Source organism: Canis lupus, chromosome X (genome assembly GCF_048164855.1).
Source record: "Canis lupus baileyi chromosome X, mCanLup2.hap1, whole genome shotgun sequence".
Lineage (NCBI taxonomy): Eukaryota > Metazoa > Chordata > Mammalia > Carnivora > Canidae > Canis > Canis lupus.
In genome coordinates, this window is record NC_132876.1 from 108823447 (window position 1) to 108843355 (window position 19909).

Sequence of the window (19909 nt, forward strand, 5' to 3'; positions counted from 1 at the left end):
GTCAGTTGGACAATCCTTTTTACAGAGGCGTAAGTTGACAGTGATTTAATATTGCAAACTTCATTCTGCCTGCTTTGCTTAAGGTTGTCAATTGAAAATAAAATGGTTTGAGGGAAGTAAATTCATCTTACATACCATGATACAACCATGATAAAATTTCATTGGCTTTCCCACAGCTCCAGGTGAGGCTCAAAACTCACTTTTTTCTTTTATCGTATTGGTCTCCAAAAACGGAAGTTGTTTTAATGGCTATCCCTTCTTTTTTCTTTCCTTTCTTTCTCTTTCTCTTTCTTTTCTGTTGTGTCCTTCCATCGACTTTATCCATCTGTCTCCCATTTCTCCTTCGCACCAGCTCTCCTATTCCCACCAGCCTATGTCTCCCCAGCAAACCCCCCCCCTTCCTTTCTGTTTCATACTCTCTACCTTCTTTATTCCTGTAAGAGTTAAATCGGGTACATGTATCATGTTTTCCACTTTTGCCATTGGCACAAAGCAGGAGTCGGCAACGTCTAACCCTCTGCCTGCTTTTGTAAATAAAGGTCTGTTGGAACACGGCCAAATGTACGTGTTTGCACACTGTCCACGGCTGCCCTCGTGCCACAGTGGCAGAGTTGAGGGGTTGTAGCTGAGATCATGTGGCCCACGAAGGCAAAAATATTTACTAATATTCCCTTTAGAGAACAAGTTTACTGACCGTGAGTATAAAGTATAGGCTCCAGCATTGAGCGGTCCTATATCTCTGGTCTTTGGAGTGGAGTACTTATCTCTCCAGGCCAGGGGAACTGTACTGCAATTTTTTTTTTGCTACCTTGGGACCCTGGAAAGTCATTTGACATCTCCCTGCCAGTCCTCTCTGCAAAATCAGTCCCACGAAAAGTCCCTCTGCTCCTATTTCAGAAGGCTGCGGTGCTCATCCATGAAATCACGCTGCTGAGATATGCATGGGGAAAGGTAGGGAAGCCCCATAACTTCAGATGCCGGGATGCAGGTTTTCCTGGGGACACCGTGGTCAAGAGCATAAATGACCTGCGTGAGAAATAGCTTCTCTTTTGCAGCTTGAGGTGTCTGAATCGCAGTTTTTAGCTTCAACTGCCCACTCACCTTTGTATCCACTCTCCTGTGAAAGCTCATTTGTGATAAGGAAGCAAAAGGGCAGCTTCAAATACCCACCACAGAGGCAGTTTGGGAGCCGGGTCGTCCTGTGGAGCCACTAACTCAACACCAAGCCGAGATCCCGGGGCAGGCTGCCAAGAGCTGGTATTGGCCTGGCTGCGTGGAGTTCATCCTTTGGCTCCTGTTTTCTCAGGATGTTCCCAGAGTCCCATTTGTTTTGCCTGAGGCGGCCACCCTGTTCGTCATACCTTCGATTTATGAAGCGTGGCCTTGTAATTCAAGCTGTTCAAGGGCAATCTGCTTTCTCCTCAAACCAATTTGGCAAGATGATCTCTCTAGAAAACCGTGGGTATGGAACTGAGGGGCTGTGTAGAGACCGTGTGTGTTGGGGCTTCTTCCTTCCCTGTCAAACAGAAAATTGGAGAATAAATAGTGGTCACCAACTGGCAGTCATCAATAGAGCACCACCTTTGGGTGAATAGGCAGAAAGAAGCATGTGAGCTGGGCCCAGAGGGGCCCCTTCCTGGTTTCCTGTCTGATGCAGAGGAGAGAAAGGAGCTGGCCCCAGGCCAGGACGGCCGAAGGAGGGCGCCACCTGCCCCCGCGAGGGGCGGCACGAGGACCCGCAGACCCCGCGCATAGGGCCCCGGCTTGGGCCGCTCTCCGCGCCTGCACCTGCGCCTGCACCTGCACCTGCACCTGCACCTGACAGGAGGCCACGAGGCCTCCCGGGAGCTGGCTGCTCCAACACCAGCAGCCCAACATCCGCGGGAGCTTGTGAGAGGTGCGGACTCTCAGGCCCTGCCCCGGACCCGCCGCCCTTTAAAGCTCCCCAGGTGGGGCATCTGGGGGGCTCAGCGGTTGAGCGCCGCCTTCGGCCCAGGGCGTGATCCTGGAGTCCTGGGATCAAGTCCCGCATCGGGCTCCCTGCGTGGAGCCTGCTCCTCCCTCTGCCTGTGTCTCTGTCCCCCACCCTCCCCCCATGAATAAATAAAACCTTAAAAAAAATAAAAATAAAAACCAAAGCTCCCCAGGTGGCTCATGTGCACATTGAAGGTGAGACCGTGGGTCTGGGGACGCCGCCCAGTTCCTCACTTCTCTCGCCCCCCGAGCCCGCCCCTCCGCGCGCAGCTCCGCCAGCCCGGGCCGCGGCGCCACGAACGCCTTTGCGCTTTGCGAGGGTCCGGCCCTTCAGCTGTGCAGGCAGCCCCGCCGCCACGGCCCCTGCGGGGTGTGGGTCGAGCCCCACCAGCCCGTCCTTAGCTCCGAGAGGGCCCCGCCGAGCAGTGCCCCTCCTCTGGCTTGCAGCATATGGGGCCCTCCTCTGGCTGTCCTGTTCCCTTCAGCCTCAGGGGTGGGAGCCGCTTCCTGCAGCTGCTACCCTTGTGACACCTGAGAGCTCCCTTTTCCCCTTTTGGTTACCTAGATTACAACCTTACACCCAGCTAACAGTGTCCTCATAAGAAACCCTCACCGTTCAAGTAACTGGTATGGCTTCTGCCCCCTGGCCAGGCCCTGCCTGATAGCAGAGCCTGAGGTGATGCACAGCGCTGGTCCAAGGACAGGCTGCTCCCATGGGGCAACCGGACAACTTGCTAGTCCACCCTCCTCACCACAAGGACAACCTAAAAAATACCACCAGGCCCCACGGCCCCAAAGGAAAGGCCCTCTCTTCTCCAGAGGATGTGCCAACTCTGCTTGAATGCCAAAGCTAACACCAAGCAAGCAACCAGGGCAGAGAAGAGGACCAAAGACCGAGGCTTCTGGGTTGTCACCCCACTGGGGCCCAGTGCCCTCAGTTTTCACTGTTGAGCGTCTTCCTCAGCATTTCTGTGCCACCATCAAGTCTCACTCTGAGAAAAGAGGCCTTGCCTTCAGCAAAAAGAAAAGTTCCCTTCTTGGGATGGAGTTGAGGGGCTTCCTGCGACACATGCGCGCACGCACACACACACACACACACACACACACACACACACAGGGAGAGGAAGACCTGGGGGTGTCTTCAGCGGTGTGTCACCTCAGCATGAGGCCACAGTTCCTTCCTATGGTAGAGGCACACCTGAAATGATAGATTTGTCTCACTCCCCTCAGTTCTTCAAAAGCAAGACATTGTTGGGAATATTTCATTAAAAGGAGAGCCAAAAAACCAAAACAAAACAAAGCAAAGAAGAACCAGAGTGTTTAAATGGCAAAATCCATTGCAAAAACAGAGTGTACCAACAATAAATAAAAAATAACAATTGACAATAAACACCAAATGGAGGAAGAATCCTACAACTTGCCGTAAACTGGCATAATGAGGAGAAATGGAATAAAACAAAAGAAAATGCACACTTATAAGGGAATCAGAACCAAAGTTTAGAATATTTCCTCGTAAGTTCTGAAACTACTTAAAAGTATTATGAGTATGAATCATCTCGCTGTACATTATTTAAAGGGAAGGAAGAGACCATGTCATATTGTCACACCTCTATTACATGCCAGGAATTGAGTTCAGTGCTTTGTTTGGAGCACGTCAGAGAATTTTCTCTCATCTGTCAAATAAACCTGTAGCTCTGACTGCCCATTTTAGGAGAGAAATGGAGCTCAGGGGTCCCAAATCTTACTGAAATCTGGGTGCTGAGACAAGTGGAATTGGGAAACAGGCTCCATGTTCTATCTTCCCTACCATGGGGGTCCCTCCCAACAATCCACTTGCAGACTATTGAAGTCTCTCCTTGTCTCAGTACATTTGGGCTGCAATAACAAAACACTAGAGACCGGATAGCTTGTAAATGACACAAATTTATTTTCTGCAGTTCCACTGGGAAATCCAAGATCAAGGCACCAGCAGATTTGGTGTCTGGTAAAAACCCGCTTCCTGGTTCATAGATGGCACCTTCGAGCTATAACCTCACTTGGTGTAAAGAGCAAGGGAACTCCCTCAGGCTTGTTCTAGAAGGGCATTAATCCCATTCATGAGAGCTCTGCCTTCATGACCTCATCACCCCCCAAAGGCCCCACCACCTTGGGGGTTATGTTTCAATATATGAATTTGGTGGAGGGGGGCACAAACATTCAGATCATAGCACCCATTTTTTTTATTGCCTGCCTTCATTGCTCCTTGAGTTTTGATGAAAACATTCAACTTTGCTGCATTCAGTTACTTAAGTGGTCTGTTACATATCTCTACTATGGTTCTAGCATTTAGATGTGGAATTTCTAGCCACCGAGAATCTATAGCTCTGTTCTTATCATAGAGGAAACTTCATCCATAATCTCCTTTGCTTTATCTGTACAATGGAGCTTATCACCTGATAAAGTTCTATGTGATCTCAAGATGAAAACAACAAAGTGAACTGTAATTAGTTAGACGGTCCCCACCTCACTTTTAAAAGCCTCCTATGTCATGATTGACCCTCAAGACAAGTTGTTGCTTCTTGTAAGCAAACTAGGTTTTATTAAAGCATCCATATGAATGGCAGGTAACTTGTCCTCCATAGCAGTGGTTCTCATACTGGAACTTGCATCAGAATCCCCTGGAAAGCGTGCTCAAACACATCACCAAGCTCTACTCCCAGAGTTTCTGAGCCAGCGAGTCTGGAGTGGGACCCGAACATTTGCCTTTATAACCAGTTCCCAGGCGTTGCTGATGCTGATGGTCAGGAGGCCAGACTTTGAGACTCGGCCCTCTGTAGAAAGGCTATAGAAAATGAACTAATCATTCCCCATTTCTTCTTTAGGAATGAAACTGATTTTAATTGCGGAGGCGGGGGGGATGCATGGAGCTGATTGTATTTCTTAGTCTCTCTTGCAACTTGATGTGGCTACATGACCAAGTCTTAGCTGATGAGCTCTAAGAAAAAGTGGAATGTGGGAGCTCCAGGAAGGTAGCCTGAAGGAAGCTGGGTCCCCAGGGAAGAGGCCTGTAGTGGGCAGCTTCTCAGATGGCCCAGCGATGAGCTACCTCCTGGTCTTTAGAGTGTGGGCCGGACTTCTAATGGGAGAAGCCAGCCTCCGAGTCATGAGGCAGCTTGGACGGGGACCTTCCAAACCCTACCAACAACCCCGTGAGTGGGCTCAGAAGGAAGTCCTCCTGAGTTGAGCCTAGAGCCGACTGCCACCCCAGCTGAGGCCTTAGTTGCAGCCTCTGAGCTCCTGAGCCACAACCACACAGCTAAGCTTCTCCCCAGTGTGGCCCACAGAGATTCTGAGATAATAAATGTTTGTTATCTCCAGCTCCCAAGTTTTAGGGCAACTTCTCATGCAGCAATACGGAACTAATACGGAGATAGGGGTATGTGAGCTAGAGCCACAGGAGCCCTCCTGGCCCACGAGCAGAACCTACACGATGAGGATGGCAATGCAAAAAGATAGGCGTCTGCGTCCTAATGATACCAGAAAGCCAACACAGGGCGCATAGTTCCTGACTTCCCTTCTGTGAGAGAGAAATACACTCCTCACTGTTGATGCTTTAAAAATTTATGTATGCCTGGATTTCCTCCTTTCACCAAGCCTATAAAATAACAACGGGATAACTTTTTAACAGACTGTGGCCGTTCCGGTACGCCAGCCGCTGTCTAAATGCTTTACAAATAGGAACCCGTGAAATTGTCCTCACAACCCTCTTGTTATTCCCACTCTGCAGATGAGGAATCTGGCAGGGAGGTTAAGTGACTTGCTGAAGGTCACACAGCTAGGAAGAATTATAAACCCAGGCAGTCTGGGTGCAGAATCTGGGCCTTTAATCCCTGAGCTCTGCTGTGCTAACATTTACTAAGCACTTCCGAGTGCTGGACAGCATGCTGAGTGCTTGACACATTTTACAGAAGAGGAAGCTGAAGCTCAGAGAGGCTTAAGTGACTTCCTGAAAGCCACAAGGCTGGAAGCAGCATGTTGATACTCAAATCGGGGTTTCTTCGCCTCTGGGGCCAGCACTCTCAGCGCCTGTGAAATGACGCTTCTGTTGCGGCCTCGTTTGTCTTCAAGGCTTCCCAGGGGCCGTGGCCGGGAGCCCGACCTTCCCAAACCTGGCTGTGCATACAGATCACCTGAGGGGCTTGGTAAATGCAGATTCTGCCTCTAAAGTTCTGGGCTGGAGCCCAAAAACCTGCATTTCTCACACATGCCCAGTTGACATTGATACTGCCGGTCCAGGGACCACGCTTTAGGCAGCGAGGGTCCAGACAGCAGATGGACGTTCTTCCAAGCAAAGGCTTGACTCTAAATGGCTGTGCAACCTGTTTCCTTTTCGGTAAAGTAAGAGGGAGCTAGAGGAGATGTTCGATGAAGTTCCTTCTAGCTCTAAAAGTTCTTGATTCTGTGCAGAATAGAATATCCTGCCCCTCTCCACACCTTTGCCCTTATCTGACAAAGAAACAAAGCAATCTGAATTACTCTACACCTAATTAAATGTGTCTGATGGAACATCAGAGAGATCAGTTTGTCTAAAGCCCTCGCTTTACAGGTGAGAAAGCAAAGAAATGAAGTGACTTGCCCCAGCCACAGAGCTGGGGGTTGGGGAACTGTGAGCAGAGGCTGGCTCTTCTCCATCTTGCTGCTCAGACTTGGCTCTGCCTCCAGGGGTCTGGTTAAAATGCAGAGTCTGGCTCAGGAGAATCTGCATTTTTAACCACCACTTAGGGAACCAGGGCCCCCAGGTCAGGCTGTTGCCGGGTAGCCCGCAGCTACCATTGGCACTTTGAGGTGCACGGATCCAGATTACTTTGCTCACACCAGCACTCTCCTCTCCAGCCATGCAACTGTGGAATCAAAAATACAGTATGGCCGGGGAGGGAGCCCAACGCCAGGCTTTCGGGCCCCTACAGTCAGAAGAGACAGGAAGACCACAGTGAGACAGGAAGGAATGAGCTGAGTGGCCCGAAGTTAGGAGGATCACTACCACAAGACAGATGAGGTTCATGTATGGCCCAAAGTTCAGGGGAAGTGGTTAGAGTCCTTGCAAGGGTTGAGAACACAAGAGCAAAGAAGTGCGCACACAGGAGCTTTTCTGGCATTTCTCTGACGCAAGAGCCAACCCTCCTGGAGCTGGTCTGGGCCCCATAGTTGGGCACAAACCTAGGCGGTAGCACTTGGGTGGCCCCCAGGGTACAGCCTGACCTGAGGCCCTGGTTCCCATGCATCTAATGAGATTTCTGACCTCAATTAGTCTTTAGTAAATGTCCTCCGTGTGCCTGGCACTGTGCCAGGTGGTCTGGGAGATACAAATGAAGTCTCAAATACCAAGTGTCTACTCTTGAGGGACGTGTCATTTGATTGGGGGAGCCAGTATGAAGCAAGCTGAGAGTTCATGAGAGTTCCAGAGAACACTCAGCTTTGAAATAGGGACTGGATGTGCAGTAGAAAATCTCAGAAGGTATGAGTCTGAAGAAGTCAGAAAAGGATTCATGAAAGAAGTAAAAGCTGACCTGGGGCCCTAGGAAGATGTGGTCTACTACTCAGGTGGCCCCAACTCTTCCCCCTCCTTGTAGCCTCACCCTTTGGCATGTAACTTCGCACCCCCTTTCCCCTCACACCCGCATCCCACCACCCCGCCTGCCCTGGCCATTTTGATTCTGACCTCAGCCATGAGGCTTGCTTTGGACACTGGGATATTAAAAGACTTGACAAAGAAGGGATCTGAAAATGTACCTACATAGTTCCACTTGCCTTTTACTCTTCAGTCAATACCGGGGACCTATGCCCAGGCTGGTCTGCTAGAGATTGAGGGACAAGCAGAGCAAAGCCAGTTTGCCCCAGCTGTCCCAGCCAAGAACCAGCCAGACCCTAGACATCTGAGCCAGGTCAGCCAGGATCACCAGAGCCACCTAGCTAACCACCTCAGATATGCAAGCATGACACGCTTATTACTATATGCCACTGTGGTTTTGTGACTGTTTTTATGCAGCATTATTATGAAAATAGGTAACTGATATAATAGGTAAAGAGGTTGGAAGAATGGAACACTTGAGTATTTCCTGCAGAGACTCGTTTAGAAAACTAGCTTTGTGTGATATTAATAACTACTACTTAAAACAGGACTCCCCTGGTTAAACACATTTGGGAAATGCTAAGTAAATGAAGATAACAGGTTTCTTGATGTAGGGCTTCCCAGGGCCTTGACTGTGAAATTGTACATTGTGAATCTCCAGCAGGGAGTATTCAGAATGCAACATTTCCTGAACATTGTGTGAGGTTTCTCATGGGACAAGGGTGCCCCCGGGCATATCCGAGACAGGCTAATCTCAGCAAATCACACGCCATTCCACCACTGGCAAATCAGTTGCCCCAGGGCAGGGAGATTATCTTTCTTGCTTGGTGCTGTATCTCTGGAGCCTAGGGCAGTGCTTGCCCTGTCATGGGCGCTGGGTAAATATATGTGGAAGGAAGGAGGGAAGGAGGAAAGATGCTTCTTACCCCCTGCCTTCCATTTGTGCACCTGCCCCTGACAACAACAAACACCTTGGCTTTGTCTTCCTGGTGAGCCCTTCAAACTCAGGGTACAAATCACCATTTCCCTGAGTATTTCACTGATTTCCTCAAGCAAAGTTGGGTGATTCATCCACCAGTGGAAATACCTTAAGTGTTGCTGTTTCTGTCCATCTGTCCCACGGCGCTAGGAGCTGCACTGATGATTGCATCTTTCCTACCATGCCGAGCACAGAGTCCATCATACTATAGGGGTACCCTATGAGTATTGTCTGGAAAGATGCAAGGGGGACGGGGCGGGGGGAGGGAGGGAAGAAAGGAAAAAAGAGAGGAAAAAAGAGAGGAGGGGAGGAAAGGAAAGGAGGTAAAAATTAATATTCAGGGATTGTTTCATAATAGTAAATGATGATGAGATGGGAGAGGTTTCCTGGGGTCAGGTGAGAAAGAGACAGAATATACCAAAATGAGTTCACTCTTTATTCTGTAAGTCATACGGCATCACAGATTAATATTTTAAGCAAGAAGGTAGCATCAGTTAAGCTTTCTCTGGAAACTTTTTTTGCCAACAGCCAAAACACTATTATACTATGTATTACAAGGTGACCTGAATGATTCAAGTCATCTACTTAATAGAGAAAATAGTACGCAGCAAAAGAGAGAGAAAAAATTGCACAAGTCCCTCAATCTTTGTAAACGAATACAAAGACCTCTGTTGAATGAACATGCTGCACTCAAGTGGGGCCTGGTGACCAGAAGTAGTCACCCATGAGACCGAACCATGTGTTTGCACATTAAATATTGAATCAAATCTACCCTGTGTCGATAAAGGGAGACATGAGTCCCAAGAAGCGTAGTCTACAATCAGAATGGAATTAAATGTTTTCTTCTTCTGAAAGCCAATAATAGTACAAATAAGCCTTTAATCAAGATGCGTTTATCATCAACCTTTATATGTGGAGCAAAAAGAGCTTGTTCAATTTATGGGTTCCATTTTCTACCCTTTAAATTTTCAAGCAGATGCTGACAGTTTTACTCATGGCCATCATGCCTGCCATGGTTGAAGGAATGGTTTATATTTTTCTGAAAGCTGCCCAGCATCATAGGTGTTTTAAATGTTTTCTGCTAAGTAAGAAAAAAATCAGAACATAACAAGTGTGCTTGTTGTATACACTTGTAGTCCTACCTTATTTAAAGCTGTCTGGGGGTGTTAAACAAGCTAAATCCTACTTGTACTGACATTTGATAAAAGGCAAAGATTCATTTCTGCCTAAATCTAAACAAGCCAAAAGAGTTACAGAAGTGGGAGAAGCATCCAGAAGGTTCCAGAAATGTAAGAAATTGTGTGTGTGTGTGTGTGTGTGTGTGTGTGTGTGTGTGTGTGTGTGAGAGAGAGAGAGCAAATGAGAGAGAGAGAGAGAGAGAGAGAGAGAGCGAGAGCATGCATGCATCCATGGAGGGATGACATTTAGGTGCATCCAGAAAGGAATGAGGTTAAGTAACAGATATGAGTAGCATTCAACAAAATAACCTATATGTGCCCTGTAAATTTGAGACTGAAATATTTGAGGTCACTCACATCCCATCAAAAAGATTTTGAGAATGGTCTCAAGGAATATAATTGGAATATGACTAGAACTTTAAAAAGCTGATTGGATTAGACTTTTTTTTTAAGATTTTAATGACAGAAGAAGGATCCTCATATTGGAGCTAGACAAAGAAAAATCAGAAAAAAAAGAATCTGTCAGGGTCTCTATGACCATCCAGGGGTGAAGGGACCCCTAATAGCCAAAATGGCCATTCCACCTTACTCATCAGATCTACTCCTGTGGGAGGCTGGAAAATGCCCCCCCCCCCCCCCGAGAGATATCCAAGTCCTAATCCTTGGAAGCTACTAATGTTGCCTTGTATAACAAAAATTGACTTTGTAGATGTGTTTAAATTATGGCTCTTGAAATGGGCAGATTATCTTGGACTATTCAAGTGGGCTGCAAATACCATCGCATGTATCTCGATAAGAAGGAAGCAGAGATTTGAAGAAGGTGGTGTGAAGGTGGAGACAGAGATTAGAGTGATGTGACCACCAGTTGAGGAGTGCTGGAGCCCCTAGAGGCTGGGAAAGGCAAGGAATAGATTCTCCCCTGGAGCCTCCAGAGGGAGTGTGGCCCTGCCAACATCTTGACTTTGGCCCAGTGAAACCGACTTTGGACTACTGCCTTCCAGAACTGTGAGAGAGTTTCTCTTGTTTTAAGCCACCGACTTTGTGGTGATTTGTCACAGTGGCCACAGGGAGCCATACAACCCCCACCTCAGGAGGGATACCTCCCTCAGGCAACCGCAGCTTGGAGACACTTGCTGTTATGCTCCAGCAAAGGACCCTCTCTTCCCTTCCCCCCCTCCACCCCAGGCCTGCCCTGTCTGTAGTCTGGCTCTAATTCCTTGCTCTCCAATTAGCCTTCTGGATAATAATTTGGCTTTCTTTTTATAGATTTGCCAGAAGAGAGAGACCACACCAACCAGAGATAGACTTTTTGGTCTGTGCAGCAGTTAGATTTTCTTTTGTGAACTTACTTTAGATTTTTGCCTTAGTCTCTGTGAGACTAGCTGGTGGAAACCAACTGCCCCAAACTTGGTGAGCCTCCTTCACACTAACAGAATCAATTTTCTAGACCTGCAATGTTGAAGTCTCAATTTGCAAATTTATGATGATGTCATCAGCCTATTGACCCCCCAGCTTGGGCACCTGGCCATCTTTCCCTTCATAACATCTCCATCTCCTCTGTCAAAATATAGCAGTTGTCTGCATCGGTTGAACTCATTCCATGTACCAGTATAGGTTCAGCCTTTTCTCTCAAAGATAGAAGAACATTATGAAAATAGGCCCTTGATGTATTTGTCAAGACTTATTCAGTTGCAAGTGAAATAAACTTTAACTCAAACTGGCTTAGATACACAAATCAAAAAGAAATTTATTTCCTCTCATACCTGGGATGTTCCAAGAGAAGGCTTCAGATTCAGGCATAGCTGGATCCAGGAGTATTATGATACAACCAGGAATCTGTCCCTTTCTATCCATCTCCCAGTTCTGACTTCTTCTTGTTGACTTTTGATGTCTGGTAAGCTTTCTTCTCTGGGTGGAAGATACAGCCGTTAGGAGTTCAAGACTTACTCTTATAACTAGCAGTCACAGCAACAACAACAACAAAGTTGCCTCTTTACTATTTCTCCTAGCAAAAATTCCTGGGAAAGCTCCATTTGGTCCATCTAGGGTTATAGGTCTGTTTTTTAATCAGTCATTGTTGCCAAGAAGTTTTGTGTCAACTGTCTATGTGACAAATTATTTTTCAAATGTTCCAGTATGAACAATATGAAATATGTATAAATCAAGTCTGATCTCTACCTTAGGAGTAGTTAGCATTTGAAATCCTCTAATCAGGAATCAACACTCCAGGAGTAACTAACAAGCATAGAAATACTCTAATCACGAATCAGTGTCTTCTCAAGTTCCCAGCAGGGGAAAGCTCACTCAAATTAGGATAATTCAAGGAGAGTTTAATAAAAGTATGATTTATAGAAGTGTGGATAGGATCTATCCTATCCTATGCAGCAGCTAGTAACAACAGGGCTCTTCCATCCCTAGACCCAAAGGGATACAAGAAAGAATCAGCAGAACCTGAAAGGAAAAAGTCATATAGACTGCTAACCACCAGAGGCTCCCAACATTTCCCAAGTAATCCAATGTTTGCTGAATGGCCAGGTTGGATCACGTGCCCAACTCTATGGCAAGGGGGAAGGGTCATCTAGATCCAGTACATCCAAAGTGGATTTTCTGTAAGCAAAATAAATTCTGCTACAAGAAGAAAGTTGGACAGGGAAGGACAGAATATTAGGTAGACAATAACTATAACTACCCCTTTATTACAGTTTCCATTTGTGGATTTAATACTCATGATTCCAGCTATTCCTGAATCACTCTGAATATCTATGACATTTATAACTTGTAATTTCACCAAGGTACAAAATTGCATCGCCCTTGCTACAAGGCCAGAGAGCAGTGAAAAGGTGCTTAGCTAGTGAATAAGCCTGGCTGACCACCTGTCAACCACATCTCCAGGTGGCTTTGTTCTTCTCTCCTGCATCTATACAGAAAGCCTTAATAAGAGGCAAACTTTGTTCCTCAGTGAAAGCTTCCCTCAGATGACGGCAACTATGGATATTAATGCTCAAGTGAAGAAGTGACAAGATCTTTTATAAATGGATTACAAATACACTAGGTTTGAAAATCATCTTAAGTCTGAAAAGGCTACTCAAATATTTTAGTCTTACCTGACTGCGTATTATGAGTGAGTTTAAATGCCATAATATATTCAAGAAGAACCTAGGGCACACACCTTATGAATGACATGGGCTTACTATATTTTTAAAAATTTGTATAGCATTCATGATCCCTGTCTCAGTTATCTATCCTTACATAACAAACTACCCCAAAGCTTAATGTCTCAAAGCAACAAATTTTTTCATTACTCACAATTCCACAATTCAAGCTAGACTCAGCTAGGCAATTCTTCTGATGATCTTACCAGCCATCACTCATATGTCTGTATTCAGCAGGCAGGTTGATTGTGGGCTGAGTTTGGCCAGGACACTAGGATGCTTAGATCTCTCTTTCTCTCTCTTTCTCTCCACATAGCCTCTTCACATGCTCTTTCCATTTCAGATAGCCAGATTCTTATATGGTGCCTCAGAACTTCCAAGAACACCAATGCAGAAACTACCAGGTCTTCCTAAGGCTTAGGCACTGGACACACTCAATTAATTAAAGTGAGTCACAAAGCCAGCCCAGATTCAAGGGATGGAAACTACACAAGGGCAGGAGTATAGGGAGACATGGGGGCTATGGTTGTAATGGACAACCACAGCTCCCTATACTATAGTTCTGGGTACTTTAGTATATTCTTTTGCTAAAAAAAATACAGATGCATCCTCATTTTTAGATAATGAAACAGGTTTATAGATATTATGAAACTATTCCAAGAAAAAAAAAACTATTCCAAAGTTACCCAGATAGATTTGAATCCAAAGGCAGTGTTCGATCCACTAACCATACTACCTTTGAAATGCACAGTTACATTCAGTTCCTGGAAACATATTCATTGGGCGGTCTCTGGTAGAGGTGCAAAACAATACATGCTTTCATCGCCTCTTCTCTCCTCTTTAGCCTCTACCCCAATACTATCATCATCTACTCCAGGACTTCCAACAACTCAGATTCCAAAGGTAATTCCCATCTGGTTTTCTCCAGGCACAAAATTAATGATATACTCACTGCTACACCCACAAAAGCACCCATTTAACAGGTAAGGCTGGGCTCAAACACGTCCATACTTGGGCTTACCTTGTCCCTGATTTCCCAACCCACCTTAGCCCAAGGTGAAGGCCGTCCATATTCCTCAAAGGTATACTGCACTGCCATTCCTCACTTTGGGGTATTTGTATCAGCTTTCAGCTCAGGTGGTAGCATCAAGGAGGTCTTGAGGCTGTGGATTCTGAGACACTGAGCTGAAGGTGATAAGCCTGGCAGTCCCAGAAGGAGAGGGAAGGCATGTCAGGGTACCATGAGTAGAAGTCCAAAGAGAGCCATCAGGGAAGCTGTGGGGGTTTTTTATTAGTTGACATCCCCAAAACTTAATCAGAGATTTAAGATACCCACAAGTAACTGTTAAAGCATACTGACATAAAAATTTGACTTCAACAGCTTTTTATAGCAGTCTGATGCCAAACAAGTACACTGAATGTTCAATTTCATTTTGTGTTTTTCCTACACTGGGCGCCAAGATGATTTGGGGAGAGATTGAACAAAGAATGAGAGAGAGAAGCAAGGGCCTACTCGAGTCACTCTTGGGCCCACTATTCCTCACATTTCAAGTTCTCTCTTCTCTTAGTAATCTCCCCTGTACCCCGGGGGTACCTCCCTCTCATGACACCACCACACTCACTGGGTCAGTGCTACAACCCAGGCTGATAGCTGATATAAGGACCCCAAGGTGGGGAGTGGCAGCATAGGAGCCTCTCCCTTGGGGCCCAGAGTGTTGATGAACGAGAGACAATAGAACCCCACGTGTTGATGTGTTTGCACCCAGCTTCAGCTTTACGTGGGTGCCATTTTCTGTGTGTGCATGAGACAATTTAAAAATGAGAGCAAACTGTCAGCCTTAATTCTCCAAGATCTATAATCTGCATCAGAGTAAGAAGAGAAAAGCACAAAAATTAATTCAACTCTGTAAATATAATACTAATTATATCCTTTAAGTGATCTATTTACTATTCAGGCTAAATCACTACTCAGCACACTAGCAATTATGTGCATATCATTAAAATGTGTCCTGTTGATATGGTTTCAAGTTATATTTGATTATGACAGTAATCCATGAGACTTGCTCTGTAAGCAATATATGAAAATCAGTCTTCACACTTTATAATTATATCATGAATTTTCAGTCTTTGTAATTTGCTGCTCATAAAATATGGTCACAGCTTAAACAATTAAAGAGAATGTTAACTATTACTCAAATCATATGTTACTTTTTGTCCACTTAATTTTTTATAAAAACTCTATGGTTTTGCATTTAAATAATTCAATGATCCTTGACCGTGGCACCGTGAAACATTTGTTTTTTTTCTTTCAGACACTTTTAATATGCAGTGTTTCTCTTCAGTTGTGCTTAGTACAGCTAGCATCTTATATTCTCTAGGGCCAGAGCCATGAAAGGAAAATGTAGTAGAAGGTTCTACCTTCGCCTGTCATCTATATGTAATTTTTAAATTTATGTGTGCTTTATTGCTGGACATTGGGGAGACAATATATGGGAACAAGTTATCAAGGTGTTGGAATACCTAGTTCCGTGGAGACAATTTCTACCCAGTTCTTTTGGGCAAGGGCTATATTTACTAGATGCTAAGAGCCAAAGGATGATAGAATCACTGGGTGAGATCTCCTTGACAAGCAGGCAAGTATATTCAGATTGGGACAAAGACTGCCTAGGCAGGTTTACCTTCCCATTTGCTTCCAAAAAATCACCTACCACAAATTAACCTGAGAAGATTGGTGAGTCACAGACTAGGATTTTTCTTTTGGATGGTTAGGAGTGGTCTTCAATAGTTACAAATAAGTGAGGGCAAGAGGTCTCCTCTCCAACAATCTCGCTGTTAGGTAGTGTGTTATAATAAAAGCAAGTGTCAGACCAAATTCTGACACTTATACAAACATTCATAGCAAGAAGACACCCAGATGGCCTACAATCTGTCCTGGAAGTTGAGTGCAATCCCAATTTGGTGACTGCTCCCACTGCCTCTTGCATGAAAGTTTCACATGAGATCCATGCAGCACTGGAGCTGACGAATTTACTAAAACTAGTCAGATTCAGACAACTGAGTCCTCCCCTCCATAAGTGGCTAGAGAAGGGACCAATCTGGAATCCTAAGCCTGAAGTACCATTCTAAAAGGCTCTGGCCTATTGACTTCACCATATTCTTAGACTCCCATCATGCAAGGAACAGGACTTCCTAAACAATATTTCTAGCTAATGCACACTGCTGGAATACCATGCACTTCACCAATGAGAAATCATTTCTTGCATCCATTAGGCTAAAAAATCCTATGATATTGATCTGAGATAAAGATATTTGCAAGCTTATAGTAGTTGCTTTGGGAATGTTGGTGTCTGATTAGAGTCTTTCAAGGGAGAATAATCCCTGGAATGAATATCCTCAATTAGAAAACTTTGAATGTTAACCATTGCCCTAGGGTATAGATTAAAATATGCACAAGTATATATCATACTATCTTTGCTGAAGTATTTTAAAGTAAATTACACCACAGTGACCATATGCTATGAGATACGATGTTGTTATGGAAATGATTGTAATAAAAGATGGATTTCAATATTTTGTTTGTTTTACATGTAAAAGCTTCTGACAAAATGAATGCCTTTGAGCTAGGATTAAAACATGTTTTCCAGACTTGCCATATGATCCAGCAGTTCTCCTTCAGGGTATATACTTGAAAGAATTGAAAGAAAGGTCTCAAAGAGATATTTGCTCATAGCAGTATTATTTACAATGCTAAAACATGGAAGCAACCCAAGTGTCCATAGACAGATGAATGGATTTTAAAATGTGATATATACATACAATGTAATATTATTCAGCCTTAAGGAAAGAAGAAAATTCTGATATGTAACATGGTTGAATCTTGAGGACATTATGCTAAGTTTAATAAGTCAATCACAAAAAGACAAATATTGTATGACTCTACTTATATGAGGTACTTAACAATAGTCAAAATCATAAAGACAGAGTAGAATGGTGGTTGCCAGTGGCTAGGGGATGGGGGAATATGAGGTAGTATTGTTTAATAGCTATGGAGTCTTAGTTTTGCAAGATGAAAACAGTTCTGGAAATGGATGGTGATGATTATACAAGAACATGAATGTATTCAAGGGTACACTTTATTGTAAGTTCTACCTTATGTGTATTTTATCACAATATAATTTTGAAAAATAGGGGCACCTGGGTGGCTCTGTGGTTGAGCGTCTGCCTTTGGCTCAGGTCGTGATCCCGGGGTCCTGGGATCGAGTCCCCACATGCGGCTCCCTGCATGGAGCCTGCTTCTCCCTCTGCCTCTGTCTCTGCCTTTCTCTCTGTGTCTCTCATGAATAAATAACTAAAATTTTTTTTTTAATTTTGAAAAATAATCACATTTTTCTGCCTTTTTGCTGTTTGAGATTCATCATGAGACCAATATCTCCTGGATTTCTGTCCCTCTATCATTACCTGAGGCCTCAGGAAGAATTCACTGCTCAGACAGGTGTTATGGTAGCCATGGTAAGAATAAGATGAGTTCAAAAAAAAAAAAAAAGAATAAGATGAGTTGGATGCCTGAGTGGCTCAGTCAGTGAAGCATATGCCTTGGGCTCAGATCATGATCTCAGGGTCTTGGGCCCACTACTCATCGGGGAGTCTACTTCTCCCTCTGCTCTTCCCCCCTGCTTATGATCTCTCACACGCATGCGCGCGCACTCTCTCTCCCTTTCTCTCTATCTGAAATAAACAAGCAAACAAATAGATTTTTTAAGAGAATAAGGTGAGTTCAGGGCACTGCAAGCAGTCCACTTTAGAAATGAGGACTTGAGTGGGGTATGTGATGAAAGATGAGACCAGAGAGCAACAAGGCCTGTGCAACGGCAGAGCAACAAGGCTGGGGCAAGTGAACCACCAAGGAAGTAAAAATTAAGGTGACATTCCCTCTGAAGTGCCACCCGTGTATTTGCCTAATCCTTGAGAATAAGTGTCTCCTTAAATTTTGCACCCAAGCTGTCTTGCTTGCCTTACCTTACTTCTGGCCCTAGGCAAAGGGCCTTGTTTTCAAAGTATGGAGCTTGGATTACATCTTAATGGCTATGGGGAAGCTTTGAAGGATTCAGGATTTTGAAAGAATTCTTGCCATTGCATAGAGAACTGATCAGAAAGAAGTAAGACTGGAGTCAGGGAAAGGAATCCAGGCAAAAGACAGTGAGGGCTTCATCTAAGGCAGTGGTCCTGGGGCTGGAGAACGACGGATGCTGAGACAGAGGGGAGCGCTCAGAGGGTCAGGAGACAAGTGAGGTTGAAAGGGTCTGGAGAAGGATAAGCTGGGTCTGAGGCATAATGAGCTTCTATAGATCATTGAATAAAAACAAAAAGGGTGGGAACTATATTTCTATCCTTAAAAATGAGCACTTCTGCTATGATTTCTTAGAAAACTCGGGCTGGAAGCTATTGCTGGAAATAAAACATCTGGAGCAGACACTACTAGTTGCCTACCCCAAATTCCTCCCGCTAATGACTGGTTTATATAATGAGGGCACAGGCCTGCTTACCTCCCATCCTCCACCCTCCACCTCACAGTGGTCAGTGCAAAGTTGTTTCAGCGATGGCTTTAGGCTACAGCTGGAGAAACTCAGCAAATCTTCGCCATCCTGTAGAAACAGGAAACCAGGAAGAGAGAGGAGCACCACAGAAACTTACATGGACAATTACATGAAAAAGTCTTGCCAGAACAATGCAGCTGGGCAACATCTTGCCTTTCTTTTTCCTATGGAAACTCTGTTCAGAGAGCGTGCACATGCGCGCATACAAATCACAGACACAAATACAACAAAAATGCACACACACTAAATGGAATTTGCCAGTTCTGCTAGCCAGCGTTAGTTTTGCCATCAGTTCCAAACTCCAGCAGGACAAGCTTCTTTTGTGCCATATTGGGGGACTCAGGGCAACTGAAAACAATTGACCAAAATACTCCTCAGACGGCAAACAACTGTTTGTGTTGCCAAGCCAAGATGAGCCCCCAGGAGTGAGGTTCGAGAGAGGGAAATTTTGGAGTTTCTTCAAGAGCAAAAGACGCAACAGTTTCTCTTATTGTTCAACTGCAAATATTTCTTGAGATCCTCTTTTGTTAATGGTTCTGTGTTCAGTACTAGAAGAGGAATGCTGTGGAGAATAGAAATCCAGTCCTCACCTTCCATGTGAGCAACAGCTCTTCTCTCCTTTCCTCCTGGCCCCTTAAATAGAAAATTCTCCTAATGCTTCTATGTCCTTAGAGAAGTGGTGGACAGAAGCTTTCACCCTTCACTCCTCTCTTTGTGAGACACTTAAAAATAATCCATTAATCTTCTATCAGGTGGTATAAATGTCACTGACCCCAGTGGTCCCTCCTCTTGCATTTGACTTTCTGGAGACAATCCTGCCTATGGGAGGAATCCCTGGGGCTTACATCTCTTCCCCATGATAAGCACCAGGGTGGGGCTTCCTTGCCCTGCAGGAGAGACCTGCAGTTTCCACTTGCTCCTTTGCTTGGGCAATTCAAAGGTAGAAACAGTAAAAGAGTGATATGGGCCTTGGTTCTAAAGGGAGGCCCTCTTTCTTGCTTTCTGTCATTGCCGTGTGAACAACAGGCCATGACTAAGCCAGTAATTCAGGGAGGATGGGAAACATAAGGAACAGACATGAACTCTGCCTATGTTGGAGCTGCCCATCTGAGCCCAGCCAAAAGCAGCAAAGCCATGCCAGCCAACCTGCAGACATATGGAAACAACATGCTTATTATTTTTTGCCACTGAGATTTCGCAGTTGTTTGTAGCAATAGCTAATCGGTACAGAAACTGGTGTTTATAAGTAATTAAAAAACCAGACTCTGGATTCCAATCGCCTGGATTCCATGGCAAACCCTCCAACCCAAAAGCTGATAACCCCAGATGAGTTATTTGCCTGCTTTGTGTCTGCATATCCATGAAATGGGGATAACGCTATTGTACCTCCCTTAGAGAGTTTTTGTGACAATTTGACTTCTTAA

At 45.0% G+C, this 19909-nt stretch overlaps 1 long non-coding RNA gene across 1 annotated transcript; it reads right to left on the reverse strand.

The window, feature by feature from the left end:
- Positions 1 to 396: 396 nt before the first annotated feature.
- On the reverse strand, positions 397 to 18536 carry LOC140627689 (uncharacterized). Its single transcript, XR_012026327.1, has 4 exons — positions 18435 to 18536; positions 11503 to 11647; positions 8670 to 8792; positions 397 to 1516 (listed from the first exon to the last, which is right to left on the reverse strand). It is a non-coding gene; the product is annotated as an uncharacterized lncRNA (long non-coding RNA).
- Between the last annotated feature and the right edge of the window lie 1373 nt (positions 18537 to 19909).